Here is a 12,055-nt window from a genome sequence, read left to right on the forward strand (position 1 = left end):
CCCATTAGTGATTTATCTCTCACACGCCACAGAAGCAAGATAGTTTCTAAACTAGTCTGCTAAAAATAAATATCTTTAGGCAAAAAAAATGCGATGGTATCGTATTTTCTTATTTCAGTATTCAACTTCTATAGGAGAAAAACCAAATTGAAAACTGAGGCTTTAAAGTTTCATAAAGTTATATGTTGAGCTTGACCGCGAACAGGAACTTCCCAGCAACACTACAAGTATACCAGCAGTTAAGTGTTTCTTCGCACAATGCAAGCCGTTTCACTCCAAGTTAGCTCGTAAAAACCATCTAACTTAGAATGAGAACTAGAATCTACATTTAATAGCAATCAAAATAAGTTTATCTATGAAAAATGATTTGTTTGTATTTTATAAGAACTAGTATAAATTGTGCACAGCCTCATGTACCTACCTACTTCCATATTTTACCAGTTTCTACTAGGTCCATGATTTCCACGTGCTGGTCTTTGATTTTAATAGGAGTCGTGCACTAAATTATTATCATCTTTCCGTTCTATAAGTTATCATAATAACCTTGGCATGGTGAAAGAAAAGGTAATTTCCAATGATAAAAATATTTTGTAGGCATTACCTATGTACTATTTTACATTTCTCTTTTCAGTTTTCATAAATATATCTATACCATTTCCTGCTTACTACAGTTTTTTGCCTACGTTACGTTGCTTTGCATTTAATTTCTAGTAGAGTACGATGTCGAAAATATTACTCAAAACAGCTTGGAAGTTGGTTGAACTAGTTTAGTCATTGTTCATTAAGTTAAATTTTGAGACTGACACAAATAAAACAATTTTATTCCTCAAACTGTTTTCACTCTTTGCGTAATAGGTAAAACATATTAAGGGCCGGCGCACATATGGCGGAGCGCAGCGCAGAGCATTTTTCACAGTCAAAATATTATCGACATTATCCTCATTGAAATAATATCTAAAATCAATTGTGCATCCGTGCGGATACTCGCGCATCCGCGCGCAGTCCCGCGCGTGCTCGCGCATTCTCTGGTAGAAATTCGCGTGATGTGTCATGCGATTAGAAAACTTCGCGGGCATGCTCTGCGCTGCGTTCCGCCATATGTGCGCAGGCCCTTAAGTAACATAATAATTAGTAATTATAATTAGATACCCAAGTAACTATTTACATAAATTAGGTAGAGCCGCAGCCAGTGCAGAGAGGCGAACTTTTGCAAGCTTTTATAAGTACCTGCCAAGACTTCGGAGCCCGACAAAGGAAAAGTATAGAAGTAACTACTTTTATTCTTATGCTTTTTGTATTAGTAGAAAATATATACCTAAGTAAAATCTGGAAGAAAATGTCGTTGCATTTTTCTTGTGAAAATAAGTTACATAAATGCTTTTTCACTTGTTTCATCTTAATCGTCTTTCTTTTTTCAAGTAGCTACCTACTTAGGACTTAGGTAAATACTGTATACCGTTTTACTGTTTTTTAGTATTAAGTGCTATTTTTGAAAATATAATTCAATACAACTATGCTTGTACATTTTTAGTGACGGCCGAAGTAATATACTTAATAATCCATTCTGTCTTATCTGTCGATAAATTACTTAGCAATAATTGTATGGTCTTCTTTGACAAAATTTAACAATGTTGCTAAGCAACATAACGTCAGATTGCAGATAGACTGTTTTTATTATTATTAATTTCGAACGTTAGCCTACTTGTAGAATTTTAAAAATATATGTAAAGTTTAGTAGGTAGGTTATATATGTTGAGGTTTTATGTAAATTCAAAAAACTAACTACATATTTGCTATACCAAACATGAATAGCCGAATATAGCTATCGAGCCACCGTCTAAGTAATATCCTTTTTGGAAAACGAAAGGGTTCTTTACATGAAAAGGAGGTGAAAGGGCCGCCATTTTTTTAAAATGACGGGTGCTATCTTGAATATGCAGAGGCTGTCGCATCGTTCAACATCATTAGACCGGGGAAATAAGACCCTCGGGTCTGAATAGCCTTCTTTATTCTATATGTGGATATAATATAGGAAGAATTTGGAAATTTTACCATTTATAAGTCAATATTATGTTATTAAGTTTTTTTTATTACTTTGAGCTTGGTTTTTAAATTGTCGTTTTGAATTAAAATGCTAAGTAAAATGAAAAATACTAACATTTTGCTTTAAACCTATTACTTAAAATATGGAGCCATGAATAAGTGTCCACTACGAAGGTAAGTTGCTAAAATTTACTTACTACGAGTGTTTATACAGTGCAACTGATATGCAATTGACTGCCAGAGCTAATTTCTGCAAATATTAGGTACTAGTTGATACTTGCATCTTGTTTTCAAAAGTCAAAAACTTAGCTGTTTATTCTGTACTAATGATGTGTTAGTTCGTCAATTTATTCTTTTATTCAATAGGAAATTGGTGGATGTTTATACATAATAACACTTTCACTAAATAATATTAACGTGTCGTAGCACCATGTAGCTACGTAGCATTCGCTGTAGCGCGACGTAGACCCTTTCTGGTCTGTAATTACTAATAGTAGAGATCATAATGACAAACTAACTCACACATCCAATTTTGTACATGGGTAAATTAATTAATCACACTAACATTATAAAGACGAAGGTTTATATTTATGTGTTTGAGTGTGTGTGTTTGTGTGTAATGTTTTTTACTCTTTCATGCAAAAACTACTAGACGTATTTGGCTAAAATTTGTAATAGAAATAGCTTATAACCTGACTTAACACAACAGGCTTTTTATCCCAAAAAAATAAATAATTCTTGCGAGATTAAAAAAGATCCTACAGAACAGAACTCATAATTTGGTTTCGTTACATTACAATTTCAATTAAAAAAACAGGACACGGAATAGCATAAGTAAATAAAATTAACTGGTTTTACAATCGATGTAATTTACAGTCGTGCATGCACTGAATTCAGTTACGAATACTTCATTACGACCACTGTTACCCGTATTCAATTATAAATTAAACCAGCAGTCGATGACGTCATCTGGATTAAAAACGCTGCTTCACATAATATTATAGTGGCACTGTTCTGCATAATAAGAGCTGGCTTGTCAATCACTAAATAATAATTAATAATTACCTACTAAGGGTTATTTAATAAGACGCCAACACTTGAAACAATGGAATCTAACCTAATCTAAATAAATCTGTTAAAATGTGAATTTTATGCAACAATTTGACGGTTGAAAATCAACCCAAAGACGATAATTAGTACTATAAAGACTATGTTCAATTAAAATAAGAGCGATCAAAAACAAATTAGGTTTCTATAATAAAATCGTACTAGATATAAAACTTTTAAATTTTTTTAATTTGTATGGTGGCCATTTTGGTTTTTATTGTAATAAGTAATTGAAGAATTAGGGTGGATTTATTTCATTTATTATCTATTCGATTTCTTTCTTGCTTTATTCCTTGAACATTGTTGTTTTCATAATAATAAAATTGTAGAATAATATCTTTATAAAGTATTCATATTACTGGTTGCCGTCTCCAGCAAGGCGTAGCATAAATCATGCCTAAACTTATAAAATCTATAACTTTAACATCGTAACTTTTAGCTTGAAGGTAGGTAACTTCTTCCTTCTTCATAAAGCTGGGTGGAACTAGCACATGATATTAAAATAACGAATTTGACGTTAACGAAGTCTACTTTTGTCGCTTTCTAAAGTAAAATATAAGTAGGTCTTTAAACTTTGGCGGTCTTTATTACAGTATTAAATCGATCATGTATAGATAAATTATAAGACGTGTAAGAAAAGCTCCAATAGCCACTAAGGCCGGTTTTAATGCCATGCGTGTACAGGACTGCGCCTACCGCGGCTGGGCAATAGCACAGAATACTAATCACACTAATATTATAAAGCAGAAAGTGTGTGTGTGTGTGTGTGTGTGTGTGTATGTTTGTTACTCCTTCACGCAAAAACTACTAGACGGATTGGGCTGAAATTTAGAATGGAGATAGATTATACCCTGGATTAGCACATAGGCTACTTTTTATCCCGGAAAATCAAAGAGTTCCCACGGGAATTTTAAAAAACCTACATCCACGCGAACGAAGTCGCGGGTATCAGCTAGTACTATATACTATTAATATAGTGCAATAGTAAATATTTTTTTGCCCAGACAAAGACTGACTGCACAGTCTAGCATGATTTGTTTCATACAGTGAAATGTATTGTGATGTAGGATGTAAAAAAGAAATTTCTAAGTTGTTTGTTTACCCTTTGTCTTTATTAGTCCTAAGTGTTCGTAAACAGTAATTATCTGAAAATGTAATTAGATTTCATGTATACAAAGGCGACAGTAGGTACTCAGTTTGCTAGATTTATTGCAGTTGACCCTCTCCTAAGTCTCAGAGGAGGACGATAAATGAGACGCGAGGTAGCGATACTAATTATCCCACAGGAAGCCGTGCTTTCTAGTTGTGTCGGCATTAAATGTTTAAACCGCTTTCCCGTTTTCAAATCATCTATCAGTGAGTTTCAATCAAACTAACACCCAATTAATGGACGCAATTCAAATCAAATTATAACCATCGTGATTTCAACACACGTTGCTTATCGTAGTCTAATATTTTTAAATCACGTAGCAGAGAAGTTATATTATTCTCATTGAGTCTAATAGAGTCGTCATATTATAATATTATTAAGTATGTTTATTTTACGTAATCTTGATCAATCAAACCAGTGACGTGGACATTTAATTAAATATTCAACGAGAATTCAGCCCTTTTCCTCGATCAATAAAGAACTTCTCAAAAACTACAAATTTATAACTGGACGGACTAATTTTTTTTACCAAAAATTTTTTGATTTAGATTTCTTTGAAAATGAAGTCATTTATGTTCAAAGCTGGATTGTAAATATAAGATTCAAGATTAGTATCAGACTGAAGACGCAATCGGAGGTGGGTTTGCTGAAGGTGCCAATACATTTCCCAGCGCCTGAACGGTCAGGTAATTGTGGTTGAAACTTATCTCGGAGTGAAACGTGAGTGGAATATCAAACAGTCCGTGGCTCTTGTGCAAATTATGAATTTTCTCAATGTTTACCTTTTCTGTACAAATTGTTTCGAGGATTAATGTAGGTTTGCCGCGGCGATTTCGACTTTTTGTAAAGTTAAAATGCAATTCCTTTTTTTATATCCTGAATTTAGTATGTACACGTTGCTGATGATAATTTGCTTTAAAGTTATTGTAGTAAGTTATTTTCATTAAAACTACTGTATATTGTACCTACTGAACGGTGAATTTTAAATGGCGGATTGCTATATACCTATTGAATCAAAAAATAATAAATGTCAAAATATCAAGAAAAGGAAACTTAAGTGACATACCAAATCTGCTTGAGCTAAAAAATATAAGGTGGATTCACACTTGCGCACGCGCACGAACCGTGCACACCACGCGCATCGAATACCTATGGACGCGTCACGATGCGTGTGCATATCGCGAACGCGTATAATGTCATGATTGTACTCACTCCCAAAAACTAACGATGCAAATGCATGCCGTGACTTGTACAACATGCACGCTAACCGCTCACAAACTACTCGTGGACACGTCCACATTATGTTTTTATGATGCGCTTGCTTACGCGCAAGTTTGGCTACGGATTTATGTATTTGGTTAGCCTAAATAGATAACGTCCTTCCTTAACTAAATGCGTAACTTTTAATCAAATTGTAATCAGAATACTCATCATCATCAATAGCAAATGCCGGCTTACTACTGAGCACGGTTCTTCTCTGAGAATCAATCAGAAGTTTACTTCTGTTTTTAGTTATTAGTTTATAGTTATTTCTACAAGTCAGAATTTGGCCTAATTGCCTATTTTTTCAAATATTACAGTAAAGTTAACCAGTGAATTTAAAATAAAATAAATCCGCACAGAAATATCCAGTTCCAGAGTATGCGAAAGCTATTAGGTTTTAAGCCGATTTAACTTAAAATTATATTGAATACGGCCATTCCGTTATAGCTGAAGCCAGTCATATGGAATGAATTAAAAACCACGTACGAATAATATTAGGTATTATGATATCTATTGGACTTAAACTTTAGCTGGTTGTTCAAAGAAACGTACTCCAAAATACTATTTCAGACAATGCTTAGTTTAACGAAGCTTTCGTAGGTAATTGGATGGAATAAATGTGGAAATCCTGCAATGACTAGTGATTGTAGATGGTTTAGTACAAAATTTAAGTCTGTACATACATTCAGTAGTATTTCTAATATGGAGAATTACAAATGTAAATACATATTGCATTTCCTAATAGATCACCCTATGGGAAAGTCAAGTAGTCGCGATCTTATCAAGAAGAGAAACGTGCGAAGAATACTAAGTAGGCTGGCGGTTCTTATGGAAATCGTAGAATATAAATATTAATGCAATTAATTTAATATTAGATTAGTTCATGTTAGATTTTTAAATCTGATAAACTCATCAGATTTAAAAATCTTTGTAAGTAGGTACTAGGCAAGAACTTTTACCGGTATACAAAATATTAGTAATTTTTAACAAGTCTAGGGTATACCAGGCGTAAGATTTTAAAAACTTTAGATAACTGTAAGTAGGCAAGATTACTTTTTTACTTAGATTTCACTTTTTTAAACTTAATTAAAACTTAAACTAGCATTAATGATACCAATAAGGTAAACTTTCTCTGTCAGGTTTTGCTACATTTAGGTCTTAAAAGCTTCAGCTTTAATTTATAATATGAACATCATCGGTAATAAGTACCTATTACTTACATCGTGCTTGTTAATATGAAATCCTGTATACATAAATTCTAAAGGCAATAAAATAAATATTCTGTCCAAGTGTCGTGTTTCACTTTACATTCATTTCTATCATATAAATGCAGTACGACGCATCCCCGCAATTACACCGTCTTTGCACCCATCACTTTTACCGTAATATGCTAAGCCCACATTTGACTGCTTCAATTTTTTATTCGAGCCATGACTGCGATCTAACCTCAGCTCCTCTGTACATACCTACAGGTTAATTTCTCACTATTTACTAACCAATCAAACTCAATGAAATTTTGGAGGGCCAAATTACAATAATATTGTGTAGTTTTAATGTTACATGGGTTTGGAGAATAAACGGGTCTTTATTTTAATGAAATTAATGATATCAGATGTCAGTGATAATAACCGGGACCGACGTTTTAATTAATTATCTTACACGAAATAAAGTTATTTGAGTAAGAATTAACGATGTTAGTGAATACTTTACACGTGTAAATTATTTACCAGTAGATTTTTTTTTGTTGTTTGCTACGTTACGGTGTAATGAGCATCCACAATCGATAGCCAGTAGAAACTCGAATGCGACGTACTCATAGGTATGGGCGTTCTCGATCGTAGTGAGCTCATGATATCTGTAATGGCCACTCGAGCTATCTGCTCAGCCGTTATTCTCAACAAATCTTCCATATTGCGGCCAACTGAAGCTCAATCAATACAATGCATTGGTAGGTTGGTATATTCCTTTGTTCATCTTTACTATAAGGTTTTCTCTGCAGAAAGGTATTCTTATGCAACTTTACTGTGAATTACGTTTACAAGTTTTATTGACAATGGATTTTGAGAGCCTATTAAGTTTCGTTTTCTTTTGTCTGACCTAATTCTGCGTAGGTACCCACTTAATATTCAAGCAATATTAAATTATACTTTTTCTCACTTGAAATAGATATTATTTGAGCTTAAGGTTTTCTAAAGCTCAAATAGTATTTTTATTATTTATATTTCTGTTTGAGATTCCATTATAATATTAGAATAAATCAAGTAATCCTGTTTACGAGGGGACGATTATTTACCTAGGATGTGCAAGTTTTTCGACATTTCTTTATCATTTTTTCATTAAAAGATCCACCGTTTGTATAAGAGTTAGTTTTATTTATGTCTATGTCAGAATAAAACAAAGTCTTGCTGTAAAGTGGAAGCGTCGAGGTAAATAATTATCGCAATCGCTGCTAAGCCAAGTAAGCAATGATTCGTAGAATCGAATCACTCTGAAGTAAGTAATTATTTTGTGTACTTCCTTTTACAATATTTTAACAAACTATGTAGATTGAAACACTTTTTGTATTTATAATTTGTTTTTTTCCTGTTTTGAAAAGCTATTTTCATAATGGGAGAAAGTAAGTATTATTTTTTTTCCAATTTTATTTCGGTCCATGATGACTTTCATTAGTGTCTCGAATAAATAGTTCAAAGAATGCATTACATTATATACTGGTCGTACAAGTTCGTTTGCCCATTATTACTTAACTCATTAAAATTATTAAAACATGTGATTTTAATACTAAATAAACTAGCCCGCAATATCACCCCTGTGGACTGCAAAAATTTCAAACCCCTGTTTTACCACCTACAGGGTTGAATTATAAAATCCTTTGTTCGCGGATGTCTTCGTCATAATTATTAGATGCATGCAAAACTTCAGTCTGATCCGTCCAGTAGTTAGGACTGTGCGTTGAGGGATCAGAGTCAATAGGTCAGTCAGCTTTTCCTTTTACGTATTATTTTGAATTAGAATTTAGAATCTATCTTAAACTAAGCAATTTAATCCATACTTATATTATAAATTACCAACATCTTGTAACACACATTATGCAAATAAAGTATTATTATTGTTATTATGCGAAAGAGTGTCTGTCTGTCTGTCTACCTATCTGTCTGTCTGTCTGCTACCTTTTCACGGCCCAACAGTGTAACCGATTCTGACGAAATTTGGTACAGGGTAAGCTTTTATCCCGGAAAATCAAAGAGTTCCCGCGGGATTCCTAAAAGGTACATCCACTTAATCGATTTGTATGAAAGGTACCGAAGTACCTTTAATCCTGTAATCGAAATAGTCAACTTTTTATCCCGGAAATCAAACAGTTTCCATGCGAACGAAGTCGCGGGCATCCTCTAGTATTTTTTATAAAAGTATACTTTTAAAAAAGTGTGCAAAATACTGTCTAAACTATAGTAGTTAACAGAGGTACCTTGACTTTACAGTGTATAACTGTAAAGTCAAGGTTTTAGAGCGGAGACATAGGATCGTTTGCAGCAAAAGGGAAGGCGGTGAGGTGAATAATTGCCACAATCAAAGCCAAGCCGACTAAACAATGATCGAGGGAAAAACAAGCTGCCGTGTTGGAATTCTCACCGATTTTTCTCTCTTTCTAATTTATTTTATTCCGATGAAATGGAAAATAGGATTTCTTTCAATATCATTTATTTACTTTGAAATTATTTTATGAAAAACTTCTCTTAACTTGATAACCATTTATTTACTCCTTGATAACCTAGTGTAGATAATTAGTACTTTGAAAATGGTTTTTGGAAACGATTTTTTTTTTGGGCTGCTTCTTGTAGTTTCACATTGTTATTTTATTCCTACAACTCGGTCTTTTTAACCCTGGACCCAAAAAGAGGGGTTTCATAAGTTTAACGTGTGTATCTGTGTATCTGTCTGTAGCATCGTAGCTCCTAAACTAATAAACCGATTTTAATTTAATTTTTCTTGTTTGAAAGGTTGCTTGATCGAGAGTGTTCTTAGCTATAATCCAAGAAAATCGGTTTAGCCGTTTGAAAGTTATCAGCTCTTTTCTAGTTACTGTAACCTTCACTTTTCGGGGGTGTTAATTCTAAGTGAAATAAGAGTAACTCCATTTTTTTTAATATATATAATAGCTACAGTTTATCTCGGAAAATTAAAGAGTTCCTCGGGATTTCGAAAAACCTAAATCCTCGTGGACGAAGTCGCGAGCATCAGCTAGTTTATCTACTAGCCTGCAATGTTTCGTCAGTATTTTAATCTATATATATTATACATATAATAAAATTGTAGAAAAGTGGTGTCTGTACAATGGAAATATATAAAAAAAAGTAGCAGGGGTAGTTATTATATCGATGCCGAACCCGAAATTGTAATTAATTTTTTTTTGTCTGTTTGTCTGTTTGTCTGTGTGTTTGTGCACGCTAATATCAGAAACGGCTTATTCGATTTAGATACGGTTTTCACTAATATATTGTAGTAAGCTTCACTTAACATTTAGTGTTTATTTCATGTCAATCAGTTCATAAATAAAAAAGTTATGTCAATTTAAAGAATCACGGCGAACATTTTTAACGTACAGAGTATATGCTGCCCGAAAAGTCATTATTCCACGCTAACGAAGTCGCGGGCACAGCTAGTTGTAAGTATAATGTAAATCTCTGGAGAAAGTTTACGAATGAACAAAATGCTATTGGCTCTACCAATCAGGTTTAAAAGTGTAGCTGTATTGAATACAAAATTTACGTTTTTTTGAAATGGCTTCATCGCTCAGAGTTTTGGACTTAATTATTATTTACCGTTATAAAACCGTTTTAGGGTTCCGTACCCGAAAGGTGCTAATGGAACCCTTTTAGTAAGCCTCCACTGGTCGTCCCTGTCTGTCTGTCAATCAACGGGCTGTATCTTTTGAACCGTAATAGGTCGAGTTGAATTTTTCACGGAGCGTGTAGTTTTAGTGTCATTATAACAACAATTAATAATAAAAAACCAAGATGGCGAATTTCGAAATTGCCACCACAAAGATCAAAAAAAAAGCACATGGTATATCTTGTACGATGGTACGGAACCCTTTGTGTGGGAGTCTGACACGCACTTGGCCGGTTTTTAAAAGATGTTTACTTTGTAATATAAAGCGTACATTTAGTATGAAATTAGTCTTAATATTTATACCAAATATGTTTAAAGTTTTCCTTTCATCGCGTTCCGAAGTCGAAGAAGTTATGAAAGCTTAAAGAAGAAACTTCTACGTCTGGGTTGCACTAGTTAATCAAAGTGGGTATCGTGAAATATACCTAAAGCTTATATTATGAGGTTGAACGTATATTAGTGAAAGAAGCTTTTCCATATAACGTTTAAGTGATATAATTAATGTTAGAGACTTTTCTGTATTTATACTCTTTCCTTCTTATCAAACGACTACCCAAAAAATGGGCTGATTTTATGTTTTCAAGGTTCATTGTATGAAATATGTATGTGAGTTTTTTTATTCTACCCTAACTTCTACTGAACAGATTTGGATGTATGGGGGATCTTTAGAATCCTTACATCATCTTGAGCAACATTGGCTATCATAGAGATAGTTGTAGGTAGTAATAGAGATAAAACACTTGTGTGTACTTTAATATACTTTTATTTGCCTGTTTTCTTATTTTATTAATTTACAAATAGAGCACAACGACTTCTCTCCACTCTACGCGTCAGAGAGTATAGAGTCCCCCGATACCATAGACTTTTTGAGAATGTCCAGAGGGTGCTAGGCCTCGCACAGACCATCAACGAATCCCACCTAACAGTAGGTAGGTAGCTGGCTATGAATAAAAAAAATCAACATGCCAGGGAAGTCGTGTCTTTTAGTTTTTTGAGCTATTGTGTTATATGATTTTGTTAGGTTATTGCTCGCAACGACGCGGGTTGGTATAGTTTTCATACTAAGAAGTCCGTTTAACTTTTCGCAAAATGTATTTCAGCTAAGCCATTTAACTACCGCAACAAAATTACATTATACAATAATTCAAAAAAATAATACAGTAACAGTGTGAATTCAAAATACGGTTCTGATCTACAACGACGTACGAGTAGGACGCATCGTTGTGGATTATGGGAATCACGAAAAAATTTAAATAATTTTTATACAATGAAAGAAAATAATATTGATTCTCTTTTCAATGTTTTCGATTTTTAATCAAATATTTACATAATATACTGAAAGTTTTATGTTATGAAAGGTGAACATTATCTTTGATTTGAAACTAATTTGGTTCAGATTATGCATGTTAACCTTTTCGAAACAATTTTTAATGAATTGTTAAGTAATTTAAATTATTTCGGAATCATTCGCAAAATTTAGTTTCAGGTATGAGTTAAATAAGGTTTAAAATAAATAAGAAAAAGAAAATGCAAATAGGGAAGATAGCTGAAACTATCTGCCTTATTTCTGCAAATGTAATTAGATTTTCAAGTGTACAA

This window comes from Maniola jurtina, chromosome 10 (genome assembly GCF_905333055.1).
Source record: "Maniola jurtina chromosome 10, ilManJurt1.1, whole genome shotgun sequence".
Classification (NCBI taxonomy): domain Eukaryota; kingdom Metazoa; phylum Arthropoda; class Insecta; order Lepidoptera; family Nymphalidae; genus Maniola; species Maniola jurtina.